The sequence below is a fragment of the Hylobates moloch genome, unplaced genomic scaffold (assembly GCF_009828535.3).
Source record: "Hylobates moloch isolate HMO894 unplaced genomic scaffold, HMol_V3 SCAFFOLD_17, whole genome shotgun sequence".
Taxonomy (NCBI): Eukaryota; Metazoa; Chordata; class Mammalia; order Primates; family Hylobatidae; genus Hylobates; species Hylobates moloch.
In genome coordinates this window covers 27,349,230-27,374,279 of record NW_026652292.1, presented here as the reverse complement: position 1 = coordinate 27,374,279, position 25,050 = coordinate 27,349,230, and positions in this window count along the sequence as shown.

Genomic DNA, 25,050 nt, shown 5'->3' with positions numbered 1-25,050 from the left:
GAGTGCAGTGGCGCACTCTCGGCTCACTGCAAGCTCCGCCTCCCGGGTTCACGCCATTCTCCTGCCTCAGCCTGCTGAGTAGCTAGGACTACAGGCGCCTGCCACCACGCCCGGCTAATTTTTTGTATTTTTAGTAGAGACGGGGAGAAATGATGTTTTAAGCGGCCGGGCGCGGTGGCTCATGCCTGTAATCCCAGCACTTTGGGAGGCTGAGGCGGGCGGATCACGAGGTCAGGAGATTGAAACCATCCTGGCTAAAAATACAAAAAAAAAAAAAAAAAAAAAAAATTAGCCCGGCATGGTGGTGGGCACCTGTAGTCCCAGCTACTCAGCAGGCTGAGGCAGGAGAATGGTGTGAACCCGGGAGGCGGAGCTTGCAGTGAGCAGAGAGATCGCGCCACTGCACTCCAGCTTGGGCGACAGAGCAAGACTCTTGTCTCAAAAAAAAAAAAAAAAAAAAAGAAATGATGTTTTAAAACAATAACTCACTCTTAGGTTGCAACATGAGTTAAAAGAGGTCAAATAATGTTTTGTTCCTCTGTAAAGTGCATTCTCCAAAGGGAATTAATTTTGAAATCTTTATGTAGTAGGTCAGGAAAAGTTTTAAGTAATTAAATTATAAACAAGTGTTTAAAAAGTCTTTTTTAATCTTCTGATACAATGAGTTGATTTTTGTTTAAACTGTGAGCTAAACCTTTTTGTCCATCCTTTTGCCATCTTGAAGCTACCATTAATGGAGAAATTTTTGAAAACAAAAATATAGAAGAAAACAGAAGTAAAATATTTTTTCTATGAATAATCATTCTATAATTTCTTTGTTCCATGGTTTTGTTCTTATCCAAAACTCAATGAGGAAACCTGAATTAATTAATTTTTTACCTCTTCCTTTTAAATTTATGTCACACAACATATTAATTAAACAAGAAGATAGATCGAATCAGGGTAGCTGATCTCAGTCAGAACGTGCTTAAAATGTGAAGTTAATTGTAGGGTATATGTGCATATGTTGTGTAAGAAGTTGAACAGTCATGACCATTCCAAGCATAACCCATTCCCTGACAATTTCTTATCCCAAGACACAGATGAAAAATCAGAAGTCATAGGTCAGTCTTCTTAAGATAGATGCAGAGATGGACACTTACAAGCAGGTAGTTATTAGGGAAGCACTGTCAAAAACCACCCCCGTAAGAGTATATATCATCCATACAAAACCCTGGCCAACAAAGAAAAGCCACCACTGAGCTTCTCAACAGCGCTTCTGTCCCCCTTTATCAGCTCATTCTTTATCACATTGGAAACAAAGGATTCCTCTGACTCCCCTCAAGGAACATAGCTAGTGATTGTTTTGGCCACATACAGTCACTAGCTATAGACTGCACTCAAGGAGGGTGACAACCTGGGGAAATAGCAATATCCAGGGAGGGACACAGGTGTCAGATGTCAACAAGCAACATTTCTAGCCTGCAGCTGGGGTAATGAGTGCTTAGTACCCAAAAGTGGGCTTTGGGTGAATGACCATAGTGTGAGCAACACGAATCCTGAACTCACTTCTTCAGGTACATCTACTATTACCACATCATCCATCATATGTGAATATGTGCACTGTGTATATGATGCAACATCTGTGTGTATTTGTGTTTGTGTACACTGGAGAGGGAAAAATTGAGGGTCATTTCTGCTGTTGACCAATTGCCAGGATGGTTTTGGTGGCATTCACAGATAATTTCTCATGATATAACTTTCCTGAGGAGACATAATTTACCATATAATATTTGTGGGTTTTTTTAACTACCTAGAGATTTGTTAAAGGATAGGCAATAACTCTATATGCAGAAAACAGAAACTGGACCCCTTCCTTACACCTTATACAAAAATTAACTAAAGATGGATTAAAGACTTAAATGTTAGACCTAAAACCATAGAAACCCTAGAAGAAAACCTAGGCAATACCATTCAGGACATAGGCATGGGCAAGGACTTCATGACTAAAACATCAAAAGCAATTGCAACAAAAGCCAAAATTGACAAATGGGATCTAATTAAACTGAAGAGCTTCTGCATAGCAAAGAAACTATCATTAGCATGACGAAGCAACCTACAGAATGGGAGAAAGTTTTTGCAATCCATCCATCTGACAAAGGTGTATCCAGAAGCTACAAGGAACTTAAACAAATTTACAAGAAAAAAACAAACAAACCACCTCATCAAAAAACGTGCAAAGGATATGAAGAGACACTTCTCAAAAGAAGGCATTTATGCGTCCAAGAAACATGAAAAAAAGCTCATCATCACTGGTCTTTAGAGAAATGCAAATCAAAACCACAATGAGATACCATCTTATGATCATTAAAAAGTCAGGAAACAATAGATGCTGGCGTGAATGTCGAGAAATAGGAATGCTTTTACACTGTTGCTGGGAGTGTAAATTAGTTCAACCATTGTGGAAGACAGTGTGGTGATTCCTCAAGGATCTAAAACCAGAAATACCATTTTACCCAGCAATCCCATTACTGGATAAATCATTCTACACATGCACGCGTATGTTTATTGCAGCACTATTTATGATAGCAAAGACTTGGAATCTACCCAAACGCCCATCAATTATAGACTGGATAAACAAATTGTGACACATATACACCATGGAATACTATGCAGCCATAAAAAGAATGAGTTCATGAACTTTGCAGGGACATGGATGAAGCTGGAAACCATCATTCTCAGCAAACTAACACAGGAACAGAAAACCAAACACCACATGTTCTCACTCATAAGTGGGAGTTGAACAATGAGAACACATGGACACAGGGAGAGGAACATCACAACCTTGGCCTGTCGGGGCATTGGGGGCAAGGGGAGGGAGAGCATTAGGACAAATACCTAATGCATGTGGGGCTTAAAACCTAGATGACGGGTTGATAGGTGCAGCAAACCACATGGCACATTATACCTATGTAACAAACCTGCACGTTTAGCACATGTATCCTGGAACTTGAAGTCAAATTATATGTATATATGCAAAACATTTTCTGATATTCTGAATAAATAGCAATGCACGTTTTTCACTGGGCACATTATTGTAAATTGCTATGGGCCTTTTTTCTTATTTTTTCCTTCTTTCTTTTTTCCTTCCTTTCTTTTTTTCATTCAGTCTTTCTTTCCTTTACATTTTTTTCTCTTCCTTGTTCTTTCCCTCTACACACCTTTGTTTCCTTTCTCACTCTCTCATTTAATAAGCCAGACATAAGGTTGTATTATGGAAATTTTTTATGTTCAGATTTTTAGTTTAATTTATTTTAACTTACATTTTTGATATTTTATTGCAGAATTGCATCTAATTTTGAAAAACTTACAAAACATGTAACTGTTCAATCATGATGGAAAAAATAAAGCTCTTAAATTTTAAAAGCAACTTTTTAAAGAATAGAGTGGAGAAAAAAACTAGTAGCTTTCAGGTGAAGACCTTTGGCAGATAATTCCTTTACCCCATGGTGAGTGATGTTGATATCATGTTAATATCATGTGCCCTGATAGAGTACAATGATGAGGGCTTTCATGTTTGTATTCTTCTTCCTGAAAACACATACTCCCATTCTAATCACACACACACACACAAAATCAGTGGAACCCAAATTGAGAATTGCACTGAAGAAATATGTGATGAGGACTCTTTAATATTGTCCTCTTGACCACCCCACTCGATGACCCTTAATGTCATGGGGGAAAAAAGAAAACAAAAAGTACAAATACATAGAAATGGTTGCAGATTGGAGGAGACTAAAAAAACCGTAATGATTAAATTTAATATGGTTTCCTGGATTGGCCTCTGGAACGCAACAAGGACGTTATTGGAAAAACTGAAAACTGGTAATATCCAAATAAAGTCTGCGATTTAGTTACTGCTAATATAGTGTTAATTTCTTACTGTTAACAATGGTATCATGGTTCTGTAAGATGGTAATATTAGGAAACTACTAACATTAGGGAACTTTTATATTTGATGACTTTGATGGGGTCTCAGCTAAAATGGTAAATAATTAGATATTCATAGAACTTTTTTTTTCTAGACTTACTAGACTTACTGGGCCTTCTAGACTTACTAGACTTACTAGACTTACGTGTGCCAGTCAGGGTTCAACCAGAGAAGCAGCAATAATAGTAGACTGATAGATGCTAGATGACAGATTTATTACAGGAAGTTGGATAAAGCAATTGGTAGGGCTAGTGAAGCAATCTCTGCAGGGCTGTCTCCACCTGTAAGGCTGGAGCACAAAGCCGTCAGTCCATTAGTCAGGAAGGGAATGCCATGAGCCAGCTAGAACCCAGTGAACACAAGCTGGGAACCCCACCATCACTAGCAGCAATGCAAACAGCATGAGGTAGAAGCCTGGGAGGGCAAGTTTTCATCTATGTCAGCCTTGTTGCCTCTTCCTTGTAGGGCTGAACATATGTGCTTCTAGTCGAGGTGTCAGAGAAAATGAAGAAAGAGTGAGTGGGAAGGGAGAGAGAATTGCCAGCCCCACTGATGCTTTATGCCAATGAGGTGAAACCAGCAACAAGGTGTTTGTGCCAGAAAATGGCTGACACCTTCCTTCTAGTAGTTTCCTTGACAAGATTATTATGCTTTAGCCAATAGACTATTTTTTAAAATTCTATGCTGTCTCTCTGGAACCTTGTTTCATATAGCAAATGTTCAGCTTTCTTAATATGCTGCATTTGCATCTAAATATATGCCTCATTTTCTAGTTTTAGTCTAAAAAATAGGATAATGTAAGTCACCTAATTACTCTAGCACGTTTGTATTTTGCTTTTCACTAGATGGAATGAAGATGTTAATAGAGCCCTTGATATTTCTACTCATTTTATTAGGTTTTAAAAGTATATTTATAAACATAAATATCTAACAGAATGTGTTGAATATTTATGCATTGCTTTGCTGCCAAAGTCCATATACATATATCCATGGATTTTGAGATAATTTTATGAATTGATGGATTTATCCTTATAACACAAGGACTCTTTCTGCATTACTAGCCTTTTAGTTACTAATAGCTGTAAGCTATTAAGCATGAGGAATTAACTCTCGGATGAATTTTGAACACAAAGAAAGGCTGGTAGTGCTTAAGATGTATTGTGAAATGTTTTGATGATATACCATTAAATTTATTCTAAAGTATATTTCAAAAATTGCCAGTGGAAATCTAAGACTGCCTCTTTCTCCTTTTTAATCATGAAACTTGCCCCAGGTTGCCAAAAATGCAGCCATCAGCATTCCTTCGTGAAGGCAGCTTAGTGCTCTCAGCCATCTTATCTCCCCTGTTGTATGGTTGATTTTCTTTTTGTATCAGTGAATACAAACATTAAAATGGACCCATAATCTTACCTGAGTTACACAGAAGTTCTCCAGCTGCTTCTGTGATATTTGGAAAGTATCTGCTAAAGAAATTAGGCCCATATGCATAAGAGAACATACTCACAAATTATACATATTGCAAAGTAATATAATTACAATAGATGAAAATAAAATGATGAAGGAATAAAGTCCAATTAAAGGAAAAATAATTTAAAAAGACTAATATTTTAGTAACTTTAGAAACAGCAGATTAGATCTTGGGAGCTGAACCAAAAATATAATACCTACCTTAGTTCTTAAATCAGGTTACTTTCCACAAGTATATCATTAGCTCATGTTACAGTGTGATCATGTGCATACATTGACTTCTTAAACCATACATAAAAACCTCAGGATGTTTTATTGTGATCTTTATACAAAGAACCGGAAGACATTATTTTAGGCATAAAATGACAAAGAGAGGAACAGCAGCTATAATAGTTATGAAATCCTAAAACTTACAGTATATAAATAGGTTTTAACTTTGCTTCTAAAGCAAAGGGAACTTCATAAAAATTTCACAAATACCGTATTGCTGTATTGAAGCAGAAAGTTATTTTTACATAGACAGTTGAACAAAAGAGAATAGATGAGGATAAAAACCTGAAATTTTATAACAATATCTTATATACAGCTCTATCAATGTGTACCTCATAGTCGCACCTGCTTTAAAAGCCAGGATCATAATGATGAACAATGAACTTTCTCTGCCTTTTATGAGCTCACAGACTAGTGGGGTAGCACACATACATAGCTAATTATAAACTTGATTTTACTGTCTTTTTTTTTTTTTGAGACAGGGTCTCACTCTCTTGCCCATGCTGGAGGGCAGTGACACAATCTTGGCTCACTGCAGCCTTGACCTCCTGGGCTCAAGTGATCTTCCTGCCCTGTCCGCCTTCCAAGTAGCTGGGTCGACAGGTGTGAGGCACCACACCTGGCTAATTTGTGTATTTTTTGGAGAGACAGGGTTTCACCCTGTTGCCCAGACTGGTCTTGAACTCCTGAGCCTTGGCATCCCAAAGCGCTAGGATTACAGGCGTGAGCCACCACGCCCTACCTGTCCTCTCCTGTCCTCTCTTAAACTCAGCAGTGAGTGCGTGGGTGATTCTACGATTATTTGTTAAACCACGCATATACATCACACACACACACACACACACACACACACACACACACACACACACACTGTTTAATATATATGATATATTTCATAGTACAAACTAATATTGAAAATGCAGATTCTTCCAGAACAGAGCCATGATAGCTAAGTTCTCCATCTTTTAATTTGGGAAGAAATACAGATTAGAAAAAAACAACAAACAACAAACAAACTCCTGCAGCATACTATATTCACAGTTATTTACCTATGTCTGCTTAACATCACTGTATGCTAAATTATACATAACTAAATGTCACCCTTATTTTCCATGCACTTATTAATATAATTTATAATTGTCAAAATAACTAGGTTTGGACTTAGCAAAATGTACTTGTGTGTGAACTCAGACAGTTATTTGAATTGACTGTGTTTTTTTATCCTTAAAATATCTACGTGATAACAACTATTACACTGCTCCCTCCTCCCTTGCCCTTCCATCCCTCACTAAAACTACACAGCTTTTTGTCCTCAAATACTTTTCTCAAAGATTCGTACCACACCCTCCTCCCCTAGTGTCTAACTCAAAGTTCCAGGGAGACTCTTCTAGCCCTTAAACATTGAGTCCAAACTCCAACTTACCATCACCCTATCACATTACCATTTTAATTTCTTATCAGAGAAGTTAGCACAATCTGAAATTATTTTGCGGTTTATTTATCAATCCTTTATTTCTCCGTGGAGCCCCTAAACTCCGCAAAAGTGAGTAACTTGCCTGTGTTGCTTTTTACTACATTACCAGCTCCTAGCCTAGTGCCTGGTACAAAATGGGGCCATGAATACTTAATGAATGGAAGAGTAAACATACGCAACACATACTAAACATTTAACTTGACACAATAAAATTAAATACATGTTACTGTCCTTGCTGGCAAATCCATTCTCCCCGATTCCAGGTTAATCTTCTTAAAATATGATTTGTTTTACATTACTTTATTCCAAACAGATGTTTTGATAGGAAAAACTTAAAACTTTTTATTATGAAAGGTTTTCCAACATGTAAATCTGAATTTCCATCCTCACTTTATCTCATGCTCCCTAAGGCTGTGCTCTCCACCAAATTAATCTCTAACTTTTTGCTTCGCACAGTCCCTCTACCTGAAATGCTACTTTCTTATCTCTACTACCTTATAACTCCTTTAATTCCAGCCTTAATCTGATCATGGGAAAATTTTCCTTAGGGGAAGGACTGCTAGAAAATAAGTGGTGTGCATGTTCTCACTCATAGGTGGGAATTGAACAATGAGAACACATGGACACAGGAAGGGGAACATCACACTACATGGAATGTTGCAGTACGGGGGGAGGGGGGAGGGATAGCATTAGGAGATATACCTAATGTAAATGATGAGTTAATGGGTGCACACACCAACATGGCACATGGATACATATGTAACAAACCTGCACATTGTGCACATGTACCCTAAAACTTAAAGTACAATAATAATAAAAAAAGAAAATACGTGGTTATAGAAGTTTCTCTCCTCTCAAGATAATGCCTAGAATTTGTCCTGAAATAAATAAATGAAGAGTAAAATTAATGTCGTCAATTTGAAGCTTAAAAATGTCTAAAGATATTAACATAAAGCGCAATTAAAATTTTATAATTTCATCTAAAAGCGTGCCCTAATTATCTGGTACCCTTGGTCGTATCCCCATTCTAAATGCCTTCCACTGTCCTCTGAACTTTTCCCAACCCTTACTCCACAGCAATTTCTATCCACTCTGCAATCTGAAAGCATTATTGCTTACAACAATTGTTTTGACAATTTATTTCTCTGTAACTGCTTTCGAGGAATATCCTCTTTTTTGTATATTCTAAATTAGGCCTTGTACATAATAAATGCTTAATAATTTGGGGTTAATTAGATGAATTCTGTGCCACACCATGGAATGCCAGTTCAGTTTTGTAACCTGTCTTTACAAGATAGATACTGATCCCATTAACAGAATTGCTTATGTGGCAATTAGCATCATTAAGATAAATTAATGAATCAGATGTCCATTTCTTTAGTCTATAAAACTGGCAATAGTGATTAGAAACATTTTTACCAAATTAACAACACTCATCAAATTATTATTCCTATGTTTTTATTCATCCAAAACATATTTATGTAAAAAAAAAGATTAGATCAGTCTAGGTGATATTAAACTTGTTTCCACTATTAAATTCACTTAAATAAAACCTTCTGTAAATTAATTCCAAAGAAAATATTTCCTAGAGATAAAGTAAACTCCTGCTTATATTAGTATGCTATGAGTTTTTATTAATTTATTTGCTAATTTAATTTGATCACTAACCACTGGGATTAAACTAATATAAAAATACAGATATATCAACTTGAATATTAATGTTATGTTTTGGTTTAAAAAACGAAAATATTTACAAGGAATTTTTTGACATGAATAATGGACAAAGCTTATCCTGAATTATTGATGGAGATTCATAGCTTCTCTCTACCATAAAAGTCATAACTAACTGAAGAAAATTTTTCTCCCATTACTGTTTTCAAACATGCCATGTTGGAGTTTCTTTCCCTTGCCACTAAACATTTTAAGCAGTTTCCATGATATTTTGGTTAATTTTATCATTAAGAGGAAACCTAATTTTGCCTAACAATTGCTAACAACCTAATTATATTCATTGAAAACGCATGTTGTATCTGATTCTACATAGATTTTTCTCCTAACTTCAGTACTGACGGGCTCAAAAATTCCTCTTGAGAAGATGAATAAACTTGTGTTTTGTCACCTTTTGGCTTTTTCCTTTGTGTCTGCCCATAATCTTTTAGGCTTTCTTCTGGGGAAGGTTTGGACCAGAGAAAAAGAGGCAAACATCAATTTGCATGCTATTTCTATTAATATTCCTTTCTTGGCTAGTGTGGATGGGAGGTTACGCTCCATTTTGTGCCAAGCATACAATCAGCTCTATCACAGATCACCTTTGTTCATAGTTACACGGCCACTCAGGAGCACAGCAATGCCCAGTTCTCAGCCTTCTGTCATTGGTGATACAGATTTCAGTTAATTTCCTGACATTTCCCTTCATGCTATGGCCGTTCTTAGTGGTCCATTTCATAATAGGCAACCTCTCCTCTCCAGCAGATGTAACATGTGATTGTGGTGTTCTTAGCAGTATTATTATTGTTAGACTGGTTTTATATAATGAATTGAGGCATATTTTATCTTTTTCTGTTTTCTGGAATACTTTGTAAAAAATCAAGATGATGTCTGGAAAGTTTGGTGTAATGTACTTGGAAAAAACAACCTGAATCTTGTGTGTCCTTGTTGAGAAGATACAAATATAAATGTAAAGTATCGCTTTTATTTTGTTAAAAGTCAGAGCTGTGCTTGAGCTTTATGTTTTCCTTGACACCATTTTGGTGTCTAACTCTGTTATGAGACAAATATTTTATTTCTATTTTAATTCTGTGGTGTTGTCTTATTTTTCATTATCTTTTATTGTTATTATTATTTTAAAGCCAAAACTGGGCTCCCCTTTTATGGGTGCTCTTAGTTTTATTTGGTACATCTGAAAAATTTATCTCTATTATTATTTTTCAAATATTTATCATTTTCATTTGTATTTTTACTCTTTCTGGGACTTATATTACCTGACATTTAGTATTTCAACTCTCTTCTCTTTTTTATTATACTCACTATATGTTTATTATTCTCTTCTTTTGGGAGTGATTTTCTCAATCTTCTTTCATAATGAACTAATTTATTTCTCAGATGTATTCATGCTATTATTTACTTCAGCTGTTAACCCCTAAGCACTATAGCCTACATAAGGTGCACAAGTAAAACTAGTTTATTTGAGGAGTTTGGAGGAAAATGGTCAACGGAATGCATATAGTTCTCTAAACTCCTGCCATCACACTGAAAGGACTCCTTGGACCTGCTTTTTGTTTGTTTGTTTTCTATGAACTGTTATACTCCAGAAAGACACATTAGTAGAAAGAGTAGAGAGAGATCATGCAGGATATTTGGAAATGTCTAAAATTTACAATCTGTGTTACCATCTTGCTGTTCTGCAAAACATTCTTTTCTTGGTTTCAGCTGACTGCTGAGTCAACATCTTCCAAGAACGGTTGCGACTGAGTTACAAACATCACTCAGAGATAGAGTGGCTTGTCTTTCCACACTATCTGTTATGTTCTTTGTTTCAACTATTATATTCCTTTCAGCTAAATCTTTTTTAAATTTCTCTTTTTGTTTCATTTTGTTAAAATCATCTCAGTTTTTAGTACGTTAGATAAATTATACTGAATCCTTGATCCATCTATTCTAATATGTCTGTGTCAGATGGCATGCGTCGTTTGTTCTTTTTCATTTGATAGAGTGAGCTCCTCAAATTCAGATTACTTAGGCCTGTGTGTTTACATTTCCATTGAGGATATTGAGACCCATGCTCAGTATTCAATAATGTGTATAAGAAAAAGTCCCAAGGTCAGACCTCTATCTGAATCAGCTTCAATAAACTAAAGGTAAGTAGCAATGAGTCCTACAATGGAAATCTACAGATGATAGCAGTACAATTAATCTATTCTCAAACCAAGGAGACAACTCATTCCTTCAAGGCTTTCCGCTTCACTTGCAGTGAGAAGCAGACCCGAGGGAAGTACTCCACTCCTTCAATTGTTCTTCCCCAGCCCAAGATGTTACTACGACTAGTGTTTGGAAAGCAAATTCCAGAAGTTGGTCAGTTCCCACACATTTTTTTCTTCCGGCAACTAACCCACAAAACTAAATTTTATTTCTGGGTACACCCACCACAGAGGTCTGATTTGTCATAGGTGTACGATTAGACAGTGACAATTTAAAGGTAAGGTAGGCTTAGATATAAAAAAGAATATCACAGAATCTATGTTATCTTACTAGAATGATACCTGTCTGCCTCTTGCCACAAGCTAAAGCAACTACCACTAAGACATACCTATTCAAAAGACAAACATTTTCCCCAAGAGTTTTTCCTCCCTTGACCTTTTAGTCTAATTTCTCTAGGGTTGGTTTGGGGAAGATGCCAACAGGTTTTGCTAGATCAGCATAATGATAGAAACTGGTTGCTCTATAATTTCTACACAAAGAGATTCATTGAGGTTTACTTTCAGTCAATTTTTGTGAATATTTTATGTCATCTAAAACTATTTACTCGGTGTCATCAGGGTTTAAAGAGTGATCTATATGTTTACTAGAACAATGCATTATATTATTCAAAAACTTTATCTCTGTTATTTTCTAAACTCAAAGTAGTCAGTTAAGTTTCCGTATTGTAGACTTTACTGAGTTTCCCTTGAACTTCCTTGATTTTTGCTTTATATTTTCGTATTTTGTTTTAATTTGGTAAAAAAAATTTATAGTGCTTGTATCCTTTGTGGTTTTATCTCTTTTGTTATCATTTTAAATGTTAATTTCTGAATTCATATTTGTCTAATATATTGTGATTCAAACTAAGTTATAAACTTAGTCAATAACTGTCTTGGTTTTTAAATTATTTCTGATATCGATATTTTTGTGTGGTTGTTTACTTGCTTTTATCTGTGTTTAATTTCTTCCCTTTGTGGTAATTTGAATAAATTATACTATGATTTTAGTAGAGTGGGTTATACTTATATTTTTTATTTACTTAAAATTTATTGTTTATCAACTTTAAAAGTTAAACAAGTGTTCTAGATTTTCTAGTACAATAGCATCAAACTAAATTATAATATATCAATACATCTTCCTAAAACTCAAAAATCGAATCAAGAGAAAATAAAATCACCTGTAGACCATGATTTCATGTTAGTAGGAGACAGGGACTTTCATTTTATTTATGTAACTTTTATTTACATATAAATGGGAAAACCATATCTGAGACTTACAAAAATGTGTACAGAGCCCACGTTATACTCCCATGCATGCTAAAGGCAACAGGGAAGAGAGCATAGTATATTAAGAAGATCCTAGAGGTGAAAATGAGTATCTCACCAATGCTATTTTACTCCCAGAAGAAGAAGACAACTTTTCCATGAATGGAAATACTGCAAGCAGGTCTGAATTCTAATGAATCAAAGTGTTAGGTACTGGTAATTAGATATTTGGAGAGTCTGTGAGACCACAGGTGGTAGTCTTAGAAAGGTGCCATTTCATGACGACAAACACATTTTGGAGAGGAGAAATGTTTTCTTGCAGGCTTAGTGCTAAAATAGAGAAAGCAATGTTGAATGACTGTAATAAAACAAGACAATAAAAGAATCAGAAGGTGAGATGCAAAAAAGAAAAGCACTATACATTGAAGAAATGGTGCTTTGTTGTAGCAACAGAAGTGTCTGCTCTTAAACTACAAAAGCTTTCATAAGCTCCCCTGTACTGCTAGTTTAAAAATCTTAAAAATGAATATAAACACCACCAGAAAATTCATTAACAGCACAGTTGTTATAAGAAAAATGAAAATAAGAATAAAAAATCATTAGCAGAAAATACACAAACATGTACATATGCACATACATACAATATAAAACCATGAAGCAAATTATAATAACAAAACAAGCAAATTTACATACGAAAGCAAATGTAGATACAGGGTAATTTAAACCAAGCCAAGTAAATTTTAGGAAAGATACTTAAGAAAAAGAAAAAAAATCATTTCGGAAAATAAGAACAAATTGCAAAGTATGAATGCATATGCTGAGAATTACAATAAGAAAAACAAAGAATTGCATAAAAAGATTCAAGAAAATGACACAGGAAAAGAAGTATTTAAGAAATAGAAATAAAGTGATAGATGTTGAAGGCAGAAATGACTCAACATAAATATGATTGGACATTCTGAAAAATAGAAATAATCACAATGTAAAAAGAACGAATTTTCATCTTTTTATTTTTATGAATACACAGTAGGTGTATATATTTATTGGGTACATGAGATATTTTGATACAGACATACAATGTGTAATGTTTGCAACAGGGTAAATGCAGTGTCCATCATCCCAAGCATTTATAATCCCTTTGTGTTACAAACATTCCAATTATATTCTTTTAGTTATTTTTAAATGTACAATAAATTATTTTTGTCTATAGTCACCCTGTTGTGCTATGAAATACTAGATCTTACTCATTTTATCTAAATATATTTTTGTACTCTTTAACCCCCTCCACCCATGACTCTTCCCAGCCTCTGGTACCCATTATTCTACTCTGTATTTCCATGAATTCAATTATTTTAATTTTTAGCTCCCACAAATGAGTGACAACATGCAAATTTGTCTTTAGGTGCCTGGCTTATTTCACTTAACATAATGATCTCTGGTTCCATCCCGGATACTGAAAATGACAGGATCTCCTTTTTATGGCTTTATAGTACTCCATTGTGTATATGCACCATATTTTCTTTATTCATTTATCTGTTGATGGGCACTTAGGTTGCTTCCACATATTGGCTACTGTGAATAGTGCTGCAATAAACATGGGAATGCAGAAATTTCTTTGATATACTGATTTACCTTCTTTGGGGTAGATACCTAGCAGTGGGATTGCTGGATCATATGGCAGCTCTAGTTTCAGATTTTGAGGGACCTGTCTACTGTTCTTGATAGTGGCATTATTAATTTACATTCCCACCAATGGTGTAAAAGGATTCCCTTTTCTCCACATTTTTGTCAGAATTCATTGTTGCCTGCTTTTTGGATAAAAGCCATTTTTACTGGGGTAAGATGATATTTCATTTTAGTTTTGATTTGCATTTCTCTGATGATCAATGATGTTGAGCATCTTTTTTATATACCTGTTTTCCATTAGTATGTTTTCATCTAAGATATGTCTGTTCAGATCTTTTGCCCATTCTTAAATCGGGTTATTAATTCTTTCCTATTGAGTTGTTTGAGCTGTTTACATGTTCTGGTTATTAATACATTGTTAGATTAATAGTTGGCAAATATTTTCTTCCATTCTGTAGGTTGTTTCTTCACTTTGTTTTATTCTTCGTTATGCAGAAGCTTTTTAACTTGATGTGTTCCCATTTGTTCATGTTTGCTTTGGTTGCCCATGCTTGTGGGGTATTACCCAATAAATTTTTGCCCAAACCAATGTCCTGGAGAGTTTCCTCAATGTTGTCTTTCAGTAGTCATAGGTTGAGATCTTAGATTTAAGCCTTTAATTCATTTTGATTTGATTTTTCTATATGGTGAGAGATAAGGGTCTAGTTTTATTCTTTTGCATATGGATATCCAGTTTTCCAGAACCATTTACTGGAAAAATTGTCCTTTTTCCAATGTATGTTCTTCGCACCTTTGCCAATTTATTTTTGGGTTCTCTACTCTGTTCCATTGGTCTATGTGTCTGTTTTTATGCTGTGCTGTTTGCTTCCTGTAACTATATAGTATAATTAGAAGTCAGGTAATATGATTCCTCTAGTTTTGTTCTTTTTTTCTCAGGATGACTTTGGCTATTCTGAATCTTTTGTAGTTCCATATAAATATTTGATTTTTTTTTTTTTTTGGCTGGACGTGGTGGCTCACACCTGTAATCCCAGCACTTTGGGAGGCTAAGGTGGGAGGATCACCTGAGGTTGGAAGTTCGAGACCAGCCAGGCCAACGTGGAGAAATCCCATTTCTTCAAAAAATACAGAAAAATTAGCCGGGAGTAGTGGTGCATGCCTGTAATCCCAGTTACTCAGGAGGCTGAGGCAGGAAATCACTTGAACCCCGGAGGCGGAGGTTGCGGTGAGCTGAGATTGTGCCATTGCACTCTAGCCTGGGCAACAAGAGCGAAACTCCATGTCAAAAAAAAGAAAGTAATATAATTTTTTTTTCTATTTCCATAAGAATGTCATTTCCATTTTTTTCTGGTGTCCTCTTCAATTTCTTTCATTTGTATTTTACAGTTGTCAGTATAGAGATCTTTCACTTCTTTGGTTATGTTAATTCCCATGTATTTTAATTTATTTGTGGCCATTATAAATTTGATTACTTTTTAAGTTTCTTTTTCAGATTGCTCATTGTTGGCATATAGAAATGCTACACACTTTTGTATGTTGATTTTATATTCTGCAAATTTACTGAATTTGTTTATCAGTGCTAATAATGTTTTTGGTGGAGTCTTTAGGGTTTTCCAAATATAAGATCATATCATCTGCAAATAAGGATAATTTAACTTTATCATTTCCAATGTGGTTCTTCATTTTTTTCTCTTGTTAAATTGTTCTAGTTAAGACTTCCAGTACTATGTTAAGCAATGAAAGTGGGCATCCTTGTATTGTTTCAGTGCTTAGAGGAAAGGCTTTCTTTTTACCCCATTCAGTATGATACTAGGTGTGCATATGTCGCATCTGGCTTTTATTGTGTTGAGGTATGTTCCTTCTGTACCCAGTTTTGTGAAGTTTTTTAATCATAAAAGGATACTTAATTTTTATCAAATACTTCTTTAGCATCAATTGAAATGATCACATGATTTTTGTCCTTCATTCCATTGATACGATATATCATGTTGATGGATTTGTGTGAAACCATCCTTTCATTTCTGAGATAAATCCCACTTGGTCATGAGAAATGATCTTTTTAATGTGTTGTTGAATTCAGTTTGCTAGTATTTTCTTGATGATTTTTGCATCAATTACATCAGATATATTGGCCTGTAGTTTTCTTTTTTTTAATATGTCTTTATCTGATTTTGGTATCAGGGTAATACTGGACTTGTAGAATGAATCTGGAAGTATTCCCTCCTCCTCTATTTTTTTGGAGTGGTTTTAGTTGAGTTGGTATCTTCTCTAAATGTTTGGTGGAATTCAGCACTGAAGGCATCAAGTTTTTGTTGATTTTCTCTTTGGATGATATATCCAGTGCTGAAAGTGGGGTGTGGAAGTCTCCAGTCTAATAGTGTAGCTCTAAAACTGTTTGCTTATATGTCTGTGTGTTTCTATTTTGTATGTGTATATATTTACAATTATATATTATATATAATTATTATATATTATATAACAAATATTATATTCTTTTGCTGAATTGACTCCTTTGTCATTATCTAATGACCTACTTTTCTCTGTTTATAGTTTTTGTCTTGAAATCTATTTTGTCTGATGTAAGTATAGCTACTCCTGCTGTTTTTTGGTTTCCATTTGCATGGAATACCTTTTTCCATCCCTTTATTTTCAGTGTATGTATGTCTTTATAGTTGAAGTGTGTTTCTTGTAGGCCACAGACTATTGGGTCTTGTGTTTAATTCATTCAGTCACTCTATGTCTTTTGACTGGAGAATTTGGCCCATTTACATTCAATATTATTATTAATAAGTGAGGACTTACTCCTGCCATTTTGTTACTTATGTTTTTGTTGTTTTGTGTTTTTCTCTTCCTCTATTCTTTCCTTCCTGTCTTCCATTTTTTTTTTTTTTTTTTTTAATATGTAGTCTTGCTCTGTTGCCCAAGCTGGAGTGCAGTGGTGTGATCTCGGCTCACTGCAACCTCTGCCTCCCAGGTTCAAGCAATTCTACTGCCTCAGCTTCTCAAGTAGCTGGGATTACTGGCACATGTCACCATGAATGGCTAATTTTTGCATTTTTAGTGGAGTTGGAGTTTCACCAGGTTGGCCAGGCTGGTCTTGAACTCCTGATCTCAAGTGATCCACCCACTTTTCCCCACCAAGTGCTGGGATTACAGGCATGAACCACCACACCTGGCCCTGTCTTCCTTTAAATGAAAGTAATTTTCTCTGGGGCTACGTTTAATTTTAGTTAAATCTGCTTAGTGTCCTATAACCTTCTTATAGTTGAGTATTGATATCTTTTTCTAGGTTTGGTACATTCTATTCTCTATTTTCATCCCTTTGAATAAACTTTCTACCCTAATATCTCTTTTCCTCCTCTTTAAGGCCAATAACTCTTACATTTACCCTTTGAAGGTTATTTTCTATATTTTGCAGGCATTCTTTATTCTTTTTTATTCTTCTTTCTTTTGTCTCCTGTAACTGTATATTTTCAAATAGCCTGTTTTCAAGTTTACTAATTCTTTCTTCTGCTTGACCAATTCTGCTGTAGAGACTCTGATGCATTCTTTAGTGTCAATTGAATTTTTCAGCTCCAGAATTTCTGCTTAATTTTAAAAAATTACTTCGATCTCTTTGTTAAGTTTATCTGATAGGATTCTAAATTCCTTCTCTGTGTTATCTTGAATTTTGTTGAGCGTCCTCAAAACAGCTATTTTGAATTATCAGTCTAAAAGATCAGAGATCTCTGTCACTCTGGGATTGGTCAGTGGTTTCTTTAGTTTGTTTGGTGAGGTCATGTTTTCATGGATACTTTTGATGCTTGTGGATATTTGTAGATGTCTGGGCGTTGAAGAGTTGGTATTTACTGCAGTGTTTGCAGTCTGGGCTTCTTTGTGCCTATCCTTCTTGGGAAGACTTTCCAAGTATTTAAGGGTATTATGTGTTGTGATCTAAATCTTTGGTTACTGGAGCCATATCTGCATGAAGGAGCACCCAAAGCCCAGTACTGATGTGGCTCTTGAAGCCTCATGCGGGTACCACGTTATTGGTCTTGGGTAAGATCCAGAAGAATTACCTGAATTACCAGTCAGAGACTCTTGTTTTCTTCCCTTCCCTTAAACAGATTACTCTTTCTATGCTGAGATACCTGGAGGTGGGTTAAGGGATGACACAGGCACCCCTGTGGTCACCATCACTGGGACTGCAGTTGGTCAGACTCAAAGAAAGTATAGTACTGGGTCTCACCCAAGGAACATGGTGACCATTGCCTGGCTACTGTCAGTGTTCATTCAAGGCCCAAGGACTCTTCAGTCAGCAGATGGTAAAGCCAGCCAGGCTTGTGTCTTTCCCTTGGGGGTGGCGAGCTCCCCCTGGTCCAGGGCAGGTCCAGAAATGCTGTCCAGGAGCCCAAACCCACAGTTGGGGATCTTAGGAATCTACTTGGTGCTCTATTCCATTGTGGCTGAGCTGGCAACCAAGTGATTTTGTCACTCTTCCCTCTTCCTTCTTCATGCAGAAGGAATCTCTCCCTGTGGCCACCTCTGCCCCAGACCTGTAGTGAGCACTGCCTGGCTACCACTAGTGTTCTTCAATGTCCAAGGGCTCCTCAGTCAGCTTTTGGTGAATGCTCTTAGGCATGGGTTATCCCTTCAGGGAAGTGGGCTCCCTTCTGGCCCAGGGCATATCTAGAAATGCCACCCAGGAGCCAAGCCCTGGAAATAGGGGCCCCAGGAGTCTGCTTCATGCTCTACCCTACTGTGAGAAAACTGGTGCCCAAGCTGGACGGCAGAGTTTTCTTTTCTCTTCCTTCTTCTTTCCTCAACAAGGAGTCTTTCCCTGTATGCGCACACTGCTGTGAGCATGCTGTGTCACACCTGAAGCAGCATAGTCTTGCGTCTCACCCAAGGCCTGCACTGATTGCTGCCTGGCTACCATTGCAGATTATTCATGGTCCTAGGGCTCTTTAGTCAGCAGGTGATGAATTCTGCCAGGACTGGATCCTTCCGTTCAAGGCAGTGAGTTTCCTTCTGGCCCACGGTGTGTCTAGAAATGTCATCAAGAAGATAGAGGCTGGAATGCGGGCCTTAACACACTGCCTGGTGCCCTGAGTTTCAGTCACTGGGATGGGTCATTCCTCTTTGTCTGTGTCTGGTCTAAAGACTTTCTCTGTGGGCACAAGCTGAGTTCTTCGCTGTATTGCTTTCTGCTGTGAAAGGTCAATACTAAGTTCCAATGCAGTCTCACAAGCTCTGTCTCCCGAAACACACAGATTATCTCTCTGCACTATACAGTTGCTGTGGGGGGATGGTGAAGGATGGCACTGGGAATTCAAGACAGTCTTTCCCCTCCGTCTTCAGTTTCTCTTTCCTTGTAATGATATTAAAACCAGGTACTGTGATTACTCACTTGATTTTTGGTTCTTATCAAGGTGCTTTCTTGTGTAGATAGTTGTTCAATTTTGTGTTCCTATGGTGGGGAGAGGAGATGTTTGGAGGGTTCTGTTCTTCCATCTTGCTCCACCTATCAATAGTACTAACATTTAATATTAAATGAATTTCTAACTATGTTTCAGAAATACAAAAACAATTAGAAACTTCATTTTGAATGGAGCTAGTTCTTCTTCTTCTTCTTTTTTTTTTTTTTTTTTTTTTACTGTCTCACTGTGATGCCCAGGCTAGATACAGTGGCATGGCCTCGGCTTACTACAACCTCTGCCTCCTGGGTTCAAGTGATTCTCCTGCCTCAGCCACTTGAGCAGCTGGGATTACACGTATGCACCACCCGCCTGGCTAATTTTTGTATTTTCAGTAGAGACATTGTTTCACCATGTTGGCCAGGCTGGAATTAATGGAGGTAGTACTTAACTAGAAAATTTAGCTAGAAAGATCAATTCTGAAAAATAATTTTTCTATCGTTTAACTTTGACATGAGGAAAAAAGTCCTTTTGGGTGTTCATGAAAAACATCAAAGAAAAGAAAAAGTCAAAAGAAACAAAAAATTAAAAAGCCAAACAAGTTTAATATAAAATGTCTTAATGATATCCTTTATAATTTATAACTTTAGAGTAACAATTTTTTAAAAATTCAAGACAAACATTTTAAGAATCAAGAATATAGAAAACTATTTTCAACATGCAATAATTTGGTGGATATTATACTCATGAGCTGTTCAGGTAAAATTTATTATAGATGATTTATTATAGAAGAGACTTTATTTTAGCCAAAGGATAATTGGGAAAATAATTTTAAAGGATTGGTGGTGAGAAATTCTTTTCACAGGCATACACATGTTAATTCTATGATTATAACAAAGATTGAAATGAAGATGAAAGAGTAATCTGTGAAAATTCTATAATTTGAAAAAGTAAACATTACGATATGTTTTTAACTAGGGAAAGATGCTATTAAAAAGAGAAATTTAATATTGTAATTTCACTAGAACAATCTGTCTCAACTTTTATGTAATAAACTTGTGAGTTATTTTTTAGTTGCGATGAACCCCCAGGTTGAAGGTCACATGAACTGAGCATGTCCAGATGAGCCAAGTACATAATCACTTAGGTGAAACTCAAGTGCTCAAACCAAGGAGTGGGGACTGAATGAAGAGGTGGATACTGCATGGCAGGATCTAATATTTAATCAGATCAAGTCCTTTCTTTTGTTGCTCTAGGGAATGATCCTGTTAGATTATGTATCCTGGCATCACCTCATTGCAAGATCCAATCAGCTCACACCCCATAACCTTGCTTATAAATCCCAATTCATCCTTCAGCTTGGGGAGACAGATGTGAGAGTTTCCTCTTGTCTATGTGCCAGTCAACTTGCAATAAAGCTTCTCTATTCTCAAAATCTAGTGCCATGGTATTTGCTTCTATGTGCAAATATTGCTTGGTAACAATATTGCTTGGTAACAATATTAGCTTATTGATACTATTTAGATACTATCAATACAATATCAGCATATTGATAATATTTGGATACTAAGTAGGAATAAAATAGGAATAAATAGGAATATTAATTAATATGTCAAACCAAATATAAGTCTAAAAAATGAAAACAAAGGGACGAAAGACATGAAAGATCATATATAAACTAGTTATAAAAAGTGTGTATAGATTGAACTCAACTAAAGCTAAGACTCAGTAATTTATAAAGAAAAGAGGTTTAATTGGCTGACAGTTCCACAAGCTGTACAGGAGGCATGGCTGTGGAGGCCTCAGGGAAATCACAGTTATGGCAGACGGAAAGGGGAAGCTGCCACATGTCAAATGGCAGAGCAGGAAAGAGAGAGAGCCAAAGGGGAAGTGCTACACAGTTTCAAACAACCAGATCTCATGAGAACTCCCATCATGAGACAGCACTAGGAGGATGTGCTAAACCATTAGAAACCATCTCATGATCCAATCACTTCCTACCAGGCTGCACCTCCAACAATCAGGATCAGGATCACAATTCAACATGAGATTTGGGTGGTGACACAAACCAAACCATATCATTCTGCTCCTGGCCCCTCTCAAATCTCATGTCCCTCTGACATTTCAAAACATGATCATGCCTTTCCAACAGTACCCCAGAGTATTAACTCATTCTAGAATTAACTCAGAAGTACATGTCCAAAGCCTCATCTGAGACAAAGCAAGGCCCTTTCACCTATGAGCCTGTAAAATTTAAAAAAAAAAAAAAAGTTAGGTACCTCCAAGATACAATGGGAGTACAGGCACTGGGTAAATTCTTCCATTCCAAGAGGGAGAAATTGGCCACCCCCATGATCCAATCACCTCCCACCAGGCTCTACCTCCAACACTCAGGATCACAATTCAATGTGACATTTGGGTCAGGACACAGAGCCAAACCATATCAATGACCTTAGAGGAATATTTATATGTCATCAGAGAATTGTCAGCAAATAGGAGAAAGATGCGCACAGGATTGTATTTCCAGATTTTAGAAAGGAAGATCAATTGCTGCTAAGTCTCTAAATGGGACTTAGAGCAGTACTGGCAGGTTTTGAAAAAAAATAATTCTGAATGCATTATTATGAATGACTCGGTGAGGAAGAATTTTGGAATGTATTGAAATATAATCACCTTAAATGTTTGCTGGGGAAAAGCAAGGCATGAGTCATAAATATGTAAAGAGACTGATCTGATTTTACAAACGACAACAACAACAACAACAACACCTCTGGGTTAAGCTCAGATTGATTTTTTTTTGTATAAAACCTGAAAAAGATATAATCAAGAATCAGTCACATCCCAAATGATAAACTGGCATTTATAGGAAAAGATGAAAACTAATCAAGAATTTAAAAAGGTGATTTTAGCAATGCTAAGAGAAAGAGGAGCCAAAAAGCTGTCAGCCCATTCCTTGAGAAAATATTAATAATGACACTGAGGAAAGAAATATTATTTCACTCATGTTGTGCCCTCTTTTTTTGTTGTTAAAGAAAATATTTTACACTATAATGGAAAATGTAGCAGTGGCTATAAGTAACAGGAATTTGAGAAATAAAGAAATTGTGAGAATGACAAAATGTTTTTCATATTCTGCACTGGATGAATTAAATTTTGAGGCACTAAAAGATATGGCAATTAAAATGTGGAATTTTTACTACTAACAATTAGTTGAGTAGCATAGGAGAAATTAGACTGTCAAAGGTATTTGCAAGTTTTGAGATCAAAAAGAAGGCATATTCTGCAAACCAGAGATCTTGATGCCAGTTTGAATAATTTCCCAGAGTCTATTAATAAAAGAACAGTGTTAGAACACCTATAAAGGAGAGTGGTGATGATGAGGAACTAATATAAGCCATTAAATAAGTCACACTAAGCTAGTTCAATTGTCTTTTTTGATATGGTTATGAGACTATAAGCTCAGGGATGTGCTGCAGAGAAAATGAAAATGGTTTTCAGAAAGCTGCTTGACAAACCCTCACATGATATCCTGTTGTGTAAAATGGAGACATGTACACGGTATGGCAAACTGGGCAAATGAATATAACCAAAGACCCATCAACAGGGCTCAAGTTCAACTCATTTTGACATGTTCTGTGATTTTTCCCTGACTCTCTTCTTTTTCATATCTCTATGAATTGGATGCAAACATTGATAAGATCCTTACTAAACTTGTGCAGACATGGAGTTGGAAATAATAATAAATATAATGGATAACAAATTAAGCATTCAGAAGGCTCTTAGCAAGCTAGAAAGACAGGTCAAATGTAAAAGTTTGAAATAAAAAAATGGATAGCGATGGGCAGACAAAAGCAGCAGAGATAAAAGTAGAAGGAGGAGGAGGAAAGAAATGAGAATATTAAATGCCAAGAGAAAAACAAATTTTAATAACATAATGCTGGAAAAATAAAAATTTTAGTTAGGGGAAAGATTAGCATAAACTAAAACTATACTCTAGACATGCCAACGAAAGCAAAACTATTTTTAAAATAAGTTTACCCAAAGATGGATACCCAATGAACCATAACTCCTAGTACTTATATAAATCTCTTCCACATGAATTTGGGCTGACTCTATGACTCATTTGCAACTGATAAAATGTAGTCAGTGTAACACTGAGATGACAACTGGGGCTAGTCAGAAAAAGTCTTGCAGGTTCTCACTGGTCTCTTGGAATGCTCACTCCGGAAGAAGCAAGCTGCCATACAAGTCAGCCTGCCCTGGGACCACTATGCAGTGAGGGGTGTACACTAGGCGCATTGAGAGAGAGATGAGTAGACAGGCCTGCCATGAGGCATGTAAATGGAGAAGGCTCCAGTTGACTCCAGCCTCAGCTGCCGCCTGGTTACAATATATGTGATACCCCAAGCAATAACTGTTCAGTTGAGTCTGTCAATCTCTAGAACCAGGACACATCATAATACATTGTTGTAAATTGTTCTATTTAGGCACTCAACATTGGAGTAGTTTCTACACAGAAAAAGATAATTGGAATGATCTAAAACTTGATTTGGACTTAGGCCACATTGATATAATTATGTTCTCATTTAGAGCAAAGATGGCAGGGAGGGGAGCTGTTTCCCATTCTTACTTCAGGTGACACAACACTCAGAGTGTGGTGCTTCATTTTGACTCTCCTTTAACAAATTTACTCACAAACTGGATTTCACCAGAAGGAAGGAAAAGAATGGTGAAATGAGCTATGTTGTATAACAATTGCCAAGCCACCAAGGGTGTTTAGCTTGGAGAAAGAACAAACACAGATAAGGTAAAAACGAATCCCCTACTTTATCCAGGTCTGTTGCCTCAATGCCTCTTTTAGTTATCATTGAATCAATTCTTTTTTTTTTTTTTAATTATACTTTAGGTTTTAGGGTACATGTGCACAATGTGCAGGTTTGTTACATATGTATCCATGTGCCATGTTGATTTCCTGCACCCATTAACTCGTCATTTAGCATTAGGTATATCTCCTAATGCTCCCTCCCCCCTCCCCCAACCCACAACAGTCCCCGCAGGTGATGTTCCCCTTCCTGTGTGCATGAGTTCTCATTGTTCAATTCCCACCTATGAGTGAGAACATGCGATGTTTGGTTTTTTGTCCTTGCGATAGTTTACTGAGAATGATGTTTTCCAGTTTCATCCATGTCCCTACAAAGGACATGAACTCATCATTTTTTATGGCTACATAGTATTCCATGGTGTATATGTGCCACATTTTCTTAATCCAGTCTATCGTTGTTGGACATTTGGGTTGGTTCCAACTCTTTGCTATTGTGAATAGTGCTGCAGTAAACATACGTGTGCATGTGTCTTTATAGCAGCATGATTTATAGTCCTTTGGGTATATACCCAGTAACGAGATGGCTGGGTCAAATGGTATTTCTAGTTCTAGATCCCTGAGGAATCGCCACACTGACTTCCACAATGGTTGAACTAGTTTACAGTCCCACCAACAGTGTAAAAGTGTTCCTATTTCTCCACATTCTCTCCAGCACCTGTTGTTTCCTGATTTTTTAATGATGGCCATTCTAACTGGTGTGAGATGGTATCTCACTGTGGTTTTGATTTGCATTTCTCTGATGG